At 36.4% G+C, this 12768-nt stretch overlaps 1 pseudogene; it reads left to right on the top strand.

Annotated features, from left to right (window-relative positions):
- The first annotated feature begins 6687 nt into the window (after nucleotides 1–6687).
- LOC122727755 lies at nucleotides 6688–9507 on the top strand (annotated as a pseudogene).
- The last annotated feature ends 3261 nt before the right edge of the window (nucleotides 9508–12768 follow it).

Genomic DNA, 12768 nt, shown 5'->3' on the forward strand with positions numbered 1-12768 from the left:
CGAAGACATATACGAATATGTGCAGAATAAATATAAAGAGAATAAATACAGATAAATGCAAAGTATTCTATATACCTTCTAGACGAGGTATTTCGAAGGGAAAGAAACTCTAGCAGCTGGAACAATCAGAAAGTGCTTCAAGTAGAAGGTGGCACTTGAGCTGAATCTTGAGGGAAGAGAGGGATTCTAAGAAGTGAAAAAACGGAGGGAATATATTCCAGGAACAAATGAGCAGTGTGCAGAAATGGAAGACTGAATGTCCTGTGTAAGGAGAAGACAGAAGGCCCATTTGAATGGATCTCAGAGTACAGGATGAGAAGTAATGTTCAAGGAAGGCTATTAAGACTGGTTAGGGCCAGGTTGTGAAGAGCTATAAAAGCTAAACAAACGACTATATATTTTGTTCTAAAAAAAACAGGGAGCTATTGGAATTGATTGATATGGGGAGTGACATGGTCAGATCTGCACTTTGGCAGCATTGTATAGGCTATACTGATGTGATAAGGTGATAATGGTGGATTAGGATAAAGAAACAAGTCAGGAAGCTATTGCAATAATCAAGTTGAGAAATGATGAGGGCCTGAACTAAAGTAGTAGTTCTATGAGTAGAGATAAGGATGGGTTAAGATCAAAACAGCAAGATTTGGCAACTGATGTAACATGTAATGTGGAGGATAGAGAGAAGTCCAAGATAATTCTAAGGTAATAAACTTGGCATATTGGAGAGATGTCATTAACCTTTGACAGAAATAGTGATGTCTGAGAAAGAATAGATTTGTTTGTTTAAATTATTTTCACTTCCAAATTCTCTTCCTGCCTCCAGCCCCTTTCCCACCCACTGAGAAGACAAGCTATGATACCCATTATACATATGAAGTCATACAAAACATATTGCCACATTAGCTACGTTGGTGAGGAAGCAAGAAAAATAAATAAAGTGAAAGAAAATGCACTTCAATCATTACTCAAGAGTTCATCAGTTCTCTTTGTGGAAGTTTATTGCATTTTTCATCATGAGTCCTTTGGTATTGTTGTGGATCCCTGTATTGATCAGAGTAAGTTTTTCCTAGTTGGTGGTCATTACAATATTGCTATTACTTTGTATAATGTTCTCCTAGTTCTGCTCACTTGACTTTATATCAACTTATATAACTCCTCCCAGATTTTTCTGAAATCATCCTGCTCATTTCTCATAGTACAATAAACAGTATTGGATCCCAATCACATACCACAACTCATTCAGTCATTCTCCAATTGGGCATTCCTTCAGTTTCCAATTCTTTGTCACCACAAAAAAGCTGCTATAAATATTTTTGTATGGATGGATTCTTTTCCTTTTTCTTTGATTTCCTTGGGAAATAAACCTGGTAATGTTATTGTTTGAATATACAGTTTTATAGCTCTTAAGACAATTCCAAATTGTTCTCCAGAACGGTTGAACCAGTTCACAGCTTCACAAACAGTGCATTAGTGTACCTATTTTTTCACATCCCCTTCAGCATATATAATTTTCCTTTTCTGTCATCTTAGCCAACGTAATGGGCAGGGTGGTACCTCAGAGTTTCTTTAATTTGCATTTCTCTATTAGTGACTTAGAACATTTTTATGTGATTATTGATAGCTTTGATTTCTTCTTCTGAAAAGTCATGTTCTGGGCAGCTAGGGGGCACAGTGGATAGAGCACTGGCATTGGATTCAGGAGGACCTGAGTTCAAATCTGGCCTCAGACATTTGACACTTACTAGCTGTGTGACTATGAGCAAGTCACTTAACCCTCACTGCCCCACAAAAAAGTCATGTCCTTTGGCCCTTTATTAATTGGAATGGCTGTTATTTTTATAAAATTTTCTCAGTTCCCTAGATATTTGAGAAATCAGACCTTTAGTAGAGCAACTTATTGTAATTTTTCCCAATTTCCTGATTTTTTCCTAATTTTGGCTGCATTGATTTTGTCCCAAAATCATTTTCATTTAATGTAATTAAATTATCCATTTTACCTCCCATGATTCTATCTCTTCTTTGGTTATGTATTCTTCCCTTATCTATAGATCTGACCAGTAATTTGTTTCTATGCTCCTCTAATTTGCTTATGACATCACCCTTTATGTCTAAATCTTGCACCCATTTTGACTGTGTGAAATGTTGGTCTATGCCTACTTTCTTCCAGACTACTTTTCAATTTTCTCAGCAGTTTTTGTCAAATACTGAGTTCTTGTTATTCTTATTATTCAGTCATGAACACGTCCACCCATAAAACTAAGAAAGATATAAAATGGCCCTGAGTCCTAGGTAGCAACTTCTAATTCTACCAAGATAGTGGAAGAGTAATGGGAAAAGGAACAGATAGTATGAAGAATTACATAGTTTTTAGACTGTCAACAAACACCAATATGATAAATGTTTCTCTAAATGAGAGATTTTTGTCCTGTGACCAATGAGTGAACATATTACTGGATAAACTGAGTCCTATCAATCTTGACATTTTTAATATAAATAAAACTAGAAGAATCAAAAGATTGCTGGTACAAATATCAACAATCTCAGATATTCAGATGATACCACTCTGGTTGGCAGAAAGTGAAAAAGAATTAAGAAGCCTCTTAATGAGAATGAAAGAAGAGAGTTTAAAGCTAGTTTGAAGCTTAACATTAAAAAAAAAACAAAACTGGGGCAGCTAGATGGCAGTGGATAGAGCACCGGCCCTGGAGTCAGGAGTACCTGAGTTCAAATCCGGCCTCAGACACTTAACACTTACTAGCTGTGTGACCCTGGGCAAGTCACTTAATCCCAATTGCCTCACTAAAAAAAAAAAAAACAAAAACAAAAAAACTAAGATCATGGCAACTGGTCCCATCATTCTCTGGCAAATAGAGGGAGAAGAAATGGAAGCAGTATCAGATTTTATACTGTGGGGCTCAAATATCACTGCAGATAGTGACTGTAGCCATGAAATATGACACTTTCTCCTTGGAAGGAAAGTTATGACAAATCCGAACAGCATACTAAAATGCAGAGATATCACCTTGCTGACAAATGTCTCTATGGTCAAAACTATAGTTTTTCCATCAGTAATGTAAGGCTGTAAAAGTTGGGCTAGAAAGAAAGCTGAGCACTGCAGAATCAACACTTTTGCATTATGATACTGGAGAAGATTTTGGAGAGTCCCTTGGACAGCAAGGAGATCAAATCAGTAAATATTTAAAGAAATTAATTCAGACTACTCATTGGAAGGACAAATACTGAAACTGAAGCTTAAATACTTTGGCCATATAATGAGAAAAAACTGATATTGGGAAAGATTAAAGGCAAAAGGAGGAGATGGCAGAGGATGAGATGGAAAGATGGTTTCATGGAAACAACAAATGTGAATTTAAACAGACTTCAGGAGATAGTGAAGGATAGAAGAGCCCTATATGCTATGGGGTCACAAAGAGTCAGATATGACTAAATAAATGAACAACAAGAAGAAGGAAGGAAGTTGCAAGTAAATGGAAGTATAGCTCACAGGTACTCCTTTGAGAAACAAAGAAAGGATTTAGCAGAGTAGGTCTTATCATAAACTTAAGGACAAGAAGAAACATTATTCTACAGGCCATTTCATCATTGTATATTTCAGTACTAATGATAAGTATTTGCAAAAGGATCAGGATGAAAAGAATTACAACTGATGCACCAACATCAGTTGTATCAGCTGCTGAAGAGAACAGGGTAGATAAATTCTACAAAGAATATCATAAAACTGTCCAAATTGATTAGTACATACATACACTCTAATATTTAATCACTTCAATGCAAAGGTGGGAAAAGGTAAGAATGGGGAAAACGTATGGAAAAGCATGGTTCAAGAAGAAAGAATGAGAGAAGCCAAAGACAGGTAGATTACACAGAAGCTTCTACATTACCATATAGGGTATCATAGACAGTTAGGTGATGCAATGGATAAAGTACTGGCCCTGGAGTCAGGAATACTCGACTTCCTGAGTTCAAATACAACTTCAGACACTTACTAGCTGTGTGACCCTGGGCAAGTTACTTGACCTTGTTTGCCTCAGTTTCCTCATCTTTAAAATGAACTGGAGAAGGAAATGGCAAACCTCTCCTTATAGTAAGTACTTAATAAATATCTTTTCATTCACTCATCACAAACTCTCTGAGAAATTAGTAGACTGGATTGGGTAATAAAGGGGAGCAGAAGAGTAGGGTCAGCACACTTGAACCCTTCCTACCTTTCCAGTATTCTCACATTTTATTCCTCTCCATGTACTTTGTTATCCAGAGACCCTGGCCTCCTTTATGTACCTCCTACATAACATACCATTTCTATACTCTGCGCATTTTCATTGTCTATCCCCCATGCATAGAATTCTCTTGCTCTTCATCTCTGTCTTCTGGCTTCTTCCAAGTCTCGGCTAAATCTCCATGTTATACAAGAAATCTTTCCCAGTCTCCCATAATACTGGTGTCTTTTCTCTATGATTATCTTTTAATGTTATTTTATTTTTAATTTATAGAACAAAACAAGCATTTCTATAACATTGTACAATAAAAAATTATTGCATATGAAACTGCAAATCTACTATGTACAACTTGCTATTCCTTTCAAATATACATGAAAAATATCATGTAAGTTTTCCCCTCTATTTTTCCCCACCTGCCCAAGAGATGGCTACCATTTAGACCCAAATAAGTATGTTTATATGTAAAATTATTCTACATATACTTATATTTATCTGTTCTTCCTCTGAAATCAGATATCTTTCTTCATATGTACTGTAATGATTGGAATGATGCCACCTGCTGGAGAGTTACTGTAGGAAAGCTCCACCATCAGGAGAAGGTGTCTGAGGGCAAGCCATGCAGCTTTTCCTTGGCATCAGGAAGTGATGTTTGCTCATGGGTACTGTCTATCAAAGCTACCAGCCAATTAGCTTGGAGCTGTGTGTGCATGTGGATGGAATGTTCCCAATTTCATAGGTGGCTTCTGGAAGGAAGGAGGAAGCGTTAGTCCTTTTTTGTTCCTGACCTCACCATGGCAGGTTGGATGATGGGGTCTCTTAGAAATAGTTAGATTTTTACCTTTTTCTGTGATCATTAGATCCTAATGCTCTTTAATAGATACTTAAACACTTAAATACTTTTGCTAAAGCTTCTAATTTATTGGTGACCACTCATTAGATATTTTAGACAGATTAGCTAGAATTTCAGCCACTTACAGTCCTTTATAGTTAATTTGATATTTATAATAGTAAAAATTACTTATCTGCTCAAAGTTGTTCTTTTTTTTTTTTTTTTTTTTTTGCGGGGCAATGGAGATTAAGTGACTTGCCCAGGGTCACACAGCTAGTAAGTGTCAAGTGTCTGAGGCTGGATTTGAACTCAGGTACTCCTGATTCCAGGGCCGGTGCTTTATCCACTGCGCCACCTAGCTGCCCCCTTAAAGTTGTTCTTAAAACAATATTGCTGTTACTGTATACAATGCTCTTTTGACTCTGCTCATTTTACTCTTCATTATTTCATGCAAGTCTTTCCATGTTTTCCTAAAATCATTGAGCTTATCATTTCTTATGGTACAGGAAAATTCCATCACAATCATCTAGCACAACTTGTTCAGTCATTCCCCAATTGATGGGCATCCCTGTCATTTCCAGTTTTTTTTCTACCGCATAGAGAGCTGCTCTAAACATTTAGAATATATACGTTCTTTTCTTTTTCCCAAATTATCTTTGGAAATGAACCAAGTAATGATATTTCTGTGTCAAAGAGCATATGTAGTTTAATAACGCTTATGGCATAATTTCAGATTGCTCTCCAAAATGGTTGGATCACTACACATTTCCACCTGTCTATATATCACCAAAGGTTAGTACAGTGTCTCTAGTATCAAATACAAAATCCTGTTTGGCATTCAAAGTCTTTCATAACAGTTCCCTCTGAACTTTTCTAGTCATCTTACACCTTACTCCCTAATGTGAATTCTTTAATTCAATAACTCTGGCTCCCTTGCTATTCTGTGAACGAGACTCCATCTCTAAGCTCTAGACATTTTCTCTAGTCATCCCTCCCTCCTCAACCCTGCCTATTGACTTTCCTGGCTTCCTTTAATTCTTAACTTAAAATCTCATCTTCTACAAGGAGCCTTTCCAAATTCCTCTTCATTCTAGTATCTTCCCTCTTTTAATTCTTTCTCTTTTGTCTATATATAGCTTGTTTGTACACATTTGCTTACTTGTTGCCTCCCCCATTAAATTATGAGTTCCTTAAAAGGCAGGTCTTTTGCCTTTTGCCTTTTTTTTGTATCCCTAGTCTTTAGTACCTGGCATAAAGTAGTTACTCAATAAATGTTCTGATTGACTTAACCCCTGTGTTAAAATACTTTAGGGGAAGGCAGCTGTGGAAGGATGATCCCATCCCTCAATAATTCTGAAGACAAAAAAGGAAAAATTATGATGTGGAGGGGAAAATGGGATTCACTTGAAGAAACTTATGTAGATGTACAGAGAATTCATTATCCAACTTAAAAGAAGGAAGAACTTAGAAGTAAAACCAGGTAACAGAGAATGAATATGAGTGTTGCACAATCCTGTAAAATTGGTGTCAAAAATTCTTAAAATTGGTCCCAGCAGGCAGCCCATTTCAGAGCAGTGCAGACAGAGCTGACCCCAGCATGTGGACCACTGCACAGCAAACATGAGGATCCACAGCAAAGGCCATCGCACAGCAGGTGGTATCGAAATTTTTTAAATGACAAAAATAGACCATCTTTGAAAACTGTGAAGAGTTATAACAATTCAGAAAAGTCTAAATATAAGCCATTTGAGGGAAAGTCTTTTATCTTGGTTTGTTATCCATTGTGATCTCAGAAAGACGAGGAAAGGATCTCAATGAACTAGGAGGGAGAGTTGAAGAATTTCTCAGCAAAGAATGTTACCTAATTTCAAATAAAAAAGAAGCAAAATATCCTCAGATATTAGGGTGCAATGCTCCTGTCCCAAGTGTAGAATCAACATATATAGGAGGAAATAGTTTACCTCATACTAGCTGTGATGGGAGTTCATTCAAGACTCTGGATCCAGTATGTACAAGCAGAGGAAAATTGTTAGTTAAAAGAGCTGCTAAGTGACAAGAATTCATCTGTCCCAGTAATAAAAATACTGTCAAATGCTTTATCCTAGGGAATGAAAATTCTTCTTATTGGCGATATTAAATACTATATTGAACTAAAGAAAAAAAAAAGATTTGCATCTGAACAAGAAATCAAGCACATCACTAAGAGAGGTAGGGTTTGATATTTAGGGGAAAAAAGGAAGGTTCAAAAAGCCATTTGTAGGGGCAGCTAGGTGGTACAGTGGATAAAAGCACTAGCCTTTGATTCAGGAGGACCTGAGTTCAAATCCGGCCTCAGACACTTGACACTTACTAGCTGTGTGACCCTGGGCAAATCACTTAACCCTCATTGACCTGCAAAAAAAAAGAAAGAAAGAAAAGGCCGTTTGTAAAGGTGGAAGATACGAAGCCTTGTCTAACATGCCTCTCATAAACTATTCTGTTCCTCAGCCCAGTCGTCCTTTTGTTTTAGATAAGACATCTTGTCTTCAGGAGTTAAACAAAAGAACAGAATGGCTTGTGAACCAGATGAAGGGTGCTGTCCTCCTATGAAGTCCCACCTCAAAGAGAACAAGAAGGGCTACTATGAATACTGCTCCCAGAAATATGAGGTGCTAGGGGCAGCTAAGTGGTGCAGTGGATAGAGCACTGGCCCTGGAGTCAGGAGGACCTGAGTTCAAATCTGGCCTCAGACACTTGACACTTACTAGCTGTGTGACCCTGGGCAAGTCACTTAATTCTCATTGCCCTGAAAAAAAAAAGGAAAAGAAAAAGAAAAGAAAGAAATATGAGTTGCTCCAGGCCTATCTTCTAAGTGAAAAACACAGAAACTTTGCACAGAGTACTCAGTGTCAAGTTGGTATCATACCCAGGTTGGTATATGACTTTGTAGAACACAAAAGCAATATATACAGAAGAGTAAAATGCAGTATTGAATCTTTTGCCCCCATAACGGGAAATACATTTCAAAGGAATGAAGCTAACAAAACAACTGGAATTGCACCATGTTTCCAAGAATGGCCCTTGGGGAAACACTACCAAACAGGTGCTAAAACCAGATGTCCAATATCAAGAAAGCAGGGATCCTGCACAGAAGGTTACCTTCAGTTCAGAGCCCATATATTCGACAAGTAAACTCAGAAAACATTTGGATTATATAAAAATATATATAATAAATCCAGTGGAGAAGAATATTAAACTTGATTTGGTACCAACTACCTCTGAATAAAGATATTCCTGAAGTTTCTGAATATCAAGGAACTATAAATGAAAAAGTCTTAGAAGAACTAAAAATACAATGCTGCTATGTATTCTAGAGACATTTGTGCAAGTTTTTCATTTTGATGAAAAAGATTAAACATGTGTCTCAACTAAAACAAAAGGTAGTACACTTTTTCCAGATACCTGTCAGAAGAAAAAAAAAGGCACTAACCACATGGTTATGGTTTTAGTCTAAAGTCATTAACAATTCACCAGAACAACCTACAGGTCAAGTCAAGATAGTGTGATGTTTAAAATCTAAATTGTGTGGTTGCCTTAAATTAAAAGCTTTGGCACCAGTCTTTGGGCATTAAGCATTTATTAAAGTATACCAGGTATTCACGTGGAGTTCAGAAAGTTAAGAAAAGGCCTATCTAGCCTAGAGTTCCAGCCTGGTTTGGTTCTTCCTCAAGTCCTCTACCATGAGCCTGCTTCAATCATGAACTCTTCTCAAACTGAGTGTGGAAGCTTTTTATAGGTCTGGAGCAGAGGTGGTCCTTACACACTGCTTCAAGCTGATTGTTAGGCATCATCCAAATCCATTGGTTCACTGGACTTGAAGGTGATCTCAAGTTGAGTTAGCTTCTGAGAACAATACCTTCTTAAGGGCTATCCAGGTGTTATTACAATCTAGTTAACCTGAATTAGGCTAATCAGTAGTCAATCACTCTCACTTAATTCAATCAGTTTAGATTAATCTCCATGTGGGCCTTTGAGTATCTGCTAAATCCCATTATTTTATCACAATGGTATCCCATAGTCATCCTGGTAAAGAACCTAAAGAAGTAGAGGTCAAAAGTACAGAGAGTTTACTTTCAGAGAAGTTATACCAAAAAGTTAAAATAGGCAGAAACAAACAAACAAAACAGAAGTCAGAAGAAGAATGTTGAATTACACTTGGAGAACAAAACAGAATTTCTTGCTACAATAGAAGAAAATAGTATTTGTAGTTCACCAATATAGTCTTTCATGGAATTATCTCAAACTAATGAAGAAAAGTCTGAGTTTTAGAGTTTTAAAAGCTGTTTTGAAAACCATGGTTTGTGTGATGTGTTAGAGTATTGGGAAGAAGAAAATAGGAATAACTTAGTGTCCATGTTTCTCTCTTCTTCTTCTTCAACCTCTACATTGTTTGCATTTTAGAGAAGTTTTTATGGTTTTCCTTTTAATGTGTATCTTTCACAAATGGTGAGAATTGTATCCTTGAAAATATTACATATACATATGTAATTCTTGCTTCGTCAGCTGTTTCAACTGTACTTTTAATGACCAAATATAAATATTAAAAATAAAGGTGACTATTAATACTTTCTTGAGAATTAAATACTTTTATGTAAACAAATGGAACTGAAACTAAGGTTTCAGCTGCACCTTCTGCACATTGTGTACATGAGTTCTAAATAAATTTCTGAATAAGCAATTAAATATGAACTTACACTGCAAAGAAGATGACTTGTCACTGGAAAAATAAGTAACATAAAATTAATATAAAAACTTAGTGTCTCAAATTTGGATGTTATAATTAAACCTATCTAAATATTATATCTGTGACAACATATGTACCACTGAAAACTACATATGGTAAAAGAAACATGTACAAATTATAGTGTTCAAATTAGTTGAGTGTTGCCTTAGGAGCTATACTTGATATCTATTGATCAATATATGTCATATTGACTTTTCCTTTGATTTTCTTGAAGATTGGAGTATATATCAATATAATTTTAAAGGCAAAAAAATTCTTAAAGATCCCAATAAGCTGAGGCTAGTGAAGTGAGCTAAAGCCAAAAATGGGGAATTTTTATCTCTAACAGGAGCAAAAAGAGAATCCATGCAGAGATAGTACCTTTGCTTGGAGTGGGTAGGACAATTATGGCTAATGACTGCCTTCTTTCTGGAAGAAGGACAATTTGTTGAATACTTATTTTGTCTCTGTTTTTTGTGAAATAGATATTAATGTTTTCACTGGAAATTACAGAACATAAATAAGTAAAGAGAATTAATACACAGGATAAATGGATATCATTTTCTCAAGAACTATTTTTGCCACCATGATGAGGAAAATCTAGTACAGAATCCAAGTCAAAAAGAGAATCCCTATGAATGAGGTCTTCCAAATGCTCTTGCTGTAGATGACATTGTATTGATTGCATCATGGTCCAGGAAACTAGAGTTTCCTGGAAGAGATCTGTAATCACTCAAAAGACTTTGGTCTGTCCACCCACACAGAAAAGAGCAAATAGATGAAGAGTATCTATTATCCAGATTTAAACATGCATTTGCATAGACACCCTTCAGAGATTTTCTAACACTTTTATATATCTGGGACATACAGTAAAGATTAAAATGAGCTGGACACAGAGGGGAACAGGAGGAAGAGAGTAGGATGAATTGCTTTTGGGAAGTGGCAAAGCTCTTATTTCCTAGGAGAGCAAAGGACAATATATTCTTTTTAAATTTTTTAATTTATTTCATTAAACATTTCCCAATTTCATATAAAAAATTTTAGCAATCCTTTTTTTTTTTAATTTTGAATTTCAAAGAAACTTACACAATAATTTTGTTATATATTTGAAGGGAATAACAAGTTGTGCAGAGTAGATTTGCTGTTTCATGTACCATGTTATGAAAATGCTTGTTTCATTCCATAAATTAAAAATAAAGTATTAAAAAAACAATGTTGCTAATGTGACAGTGAGAAGTAAAATGCCACTGTCTTCAAAAAACTAAGGATAAGTATCATAGAGAGGGTAATGGAGAAGCATATATGGTGTAACATTACCAGACTGCGTTGCATAACCTGTAGAAGAGTGAGAAGAATGAGAGTAAAGAATGTCACTGAAGAATTGTATGATAAGAAGAAAAGATAGGCATCCATGAGAAAAGAAGGAAGGATGACAGGTGGTTAGCCAGAGAATTCCACTAATAACCTTCCAGGAAAAAGTGAGAGACACCTTCAGTATATGAGTGGGATCCCTTGTGGCATGATGCTGGGAGATGGGCAAGAGCAGCACAGAACAATCATCTAATATATCACTAAAGATAACTCATTAATCAATTAAATCAGAGATCTATTTGATTATTCCCATTCTTCACATCTCCTCATTGCTTAGACAAGCTGTCCCAAAAGTCTTAGTGCAGTTTCCACTAACAGGTTTGGAACATTCTGTATGTCACAATCTTCTTATACTCATGTGCATTTCCATTGTCTTCTGTGTGTAGTATCACGAAATACAGTGGCTTGGATTCAACTTGTATGGTACATTACTTTGGATGGGGAGAAAGAAGCAGGTGAACAGACAGGGATAGAGAGACAGAGACAGAGAAGGAGAGACAATGACAGATGGAAAAAGACTGAACGCTTGCATATTAAATATACAATCAAAGAGTTCAAAATTCGGGCTTTCCAGCTAGTTTGAGGACAGCTGTTGTATCCTGACTTCATGCCATCCTTTTGAAACAAAAAACAAAGCAGGAGTAATAAAAATAAAATGTGTACTGAGAAAAAAATCAGTCCCTTCCCATTCGTATTTATGCATAAACCAAACACCAGCAAAACAAACTGTCGGCTAAACTGGCATTTTAGGTATGAACTGAAGCATTAATCAAACAAGCTATGGGACACACACAGACATCTCTTATTTTTATGGGACTGGAAAGTAGGAGGATCTGGGTAGGTGTCCAGGTATACAACTGCCTAATATAGAGAACTTCGACCTCTACTATTTGCCCAATGAGTACCAAGAGTCGTACAACCCTTAATGAAAAATGACGTTCAGAATCCTCAATAGAAGATATAAAAATTTCTTCTATGCCCACTCTGAGGTTCACAGAGTGTGAGGGATATAGAAAGTCTTTAAAAGTTGCTAATTGTTGGCTAAGAAGTTTAAAAATCCAGGGACTTGACTTCAGAACCAAGCTGATGACATAGTAAACTATGACTTACCAGTGCTGGTGACTTCCACCCAGTTAGTCTCTTGTCCCACACCACACCCTTTCTCTAAATTATGAATTGAGACAAGGCCTATTTGGAAAACCTATTATTTCATTGGCTAATTCTGTTTTTGAAGACTATGAGAATCGGAGATCTCCTAACTGACCTAGGAAAATATAACTCATGCTGGTGAATCCAGGTTAAATTTATCCTTAGGCTTACTTTGCTGGAGAGAAAGTGTAGCAACTTATAGTTGTCCACAGTTGGCTTTTCACAAAGACTTCTTGAAATTCAATGCAGCAGCTTGCAAAAGTCAGGGCCAGTGGAATTCTGGGAAGGCACCTGTGTAAAAGCAGAGGCAATGGGAGGATGAAGGATGAGTGTTTGAGGGAAGCAAATCTGTGGTTTTATTGGCGTAACTAGTCCCATTTGGGTTAAGAAGTCAATGGAAAAATGATCTCTCCTCAGTT

This window comes from Dromiciops gliroides, chromosome 5 (assembly GCF_019393635.1).
Source record: "Dromiciops gliroides isolate mDroGli1 chromosome 5, mDroGli1.pri, whole genome shotgun sequence".
Classification (NCBI taxonomy): Eukaryota; Metazoa; Chordata; class Mammalia; order Microbiotheria; family Microbiotheriidae; genus Dromiciops; species Dromiciops gliroides.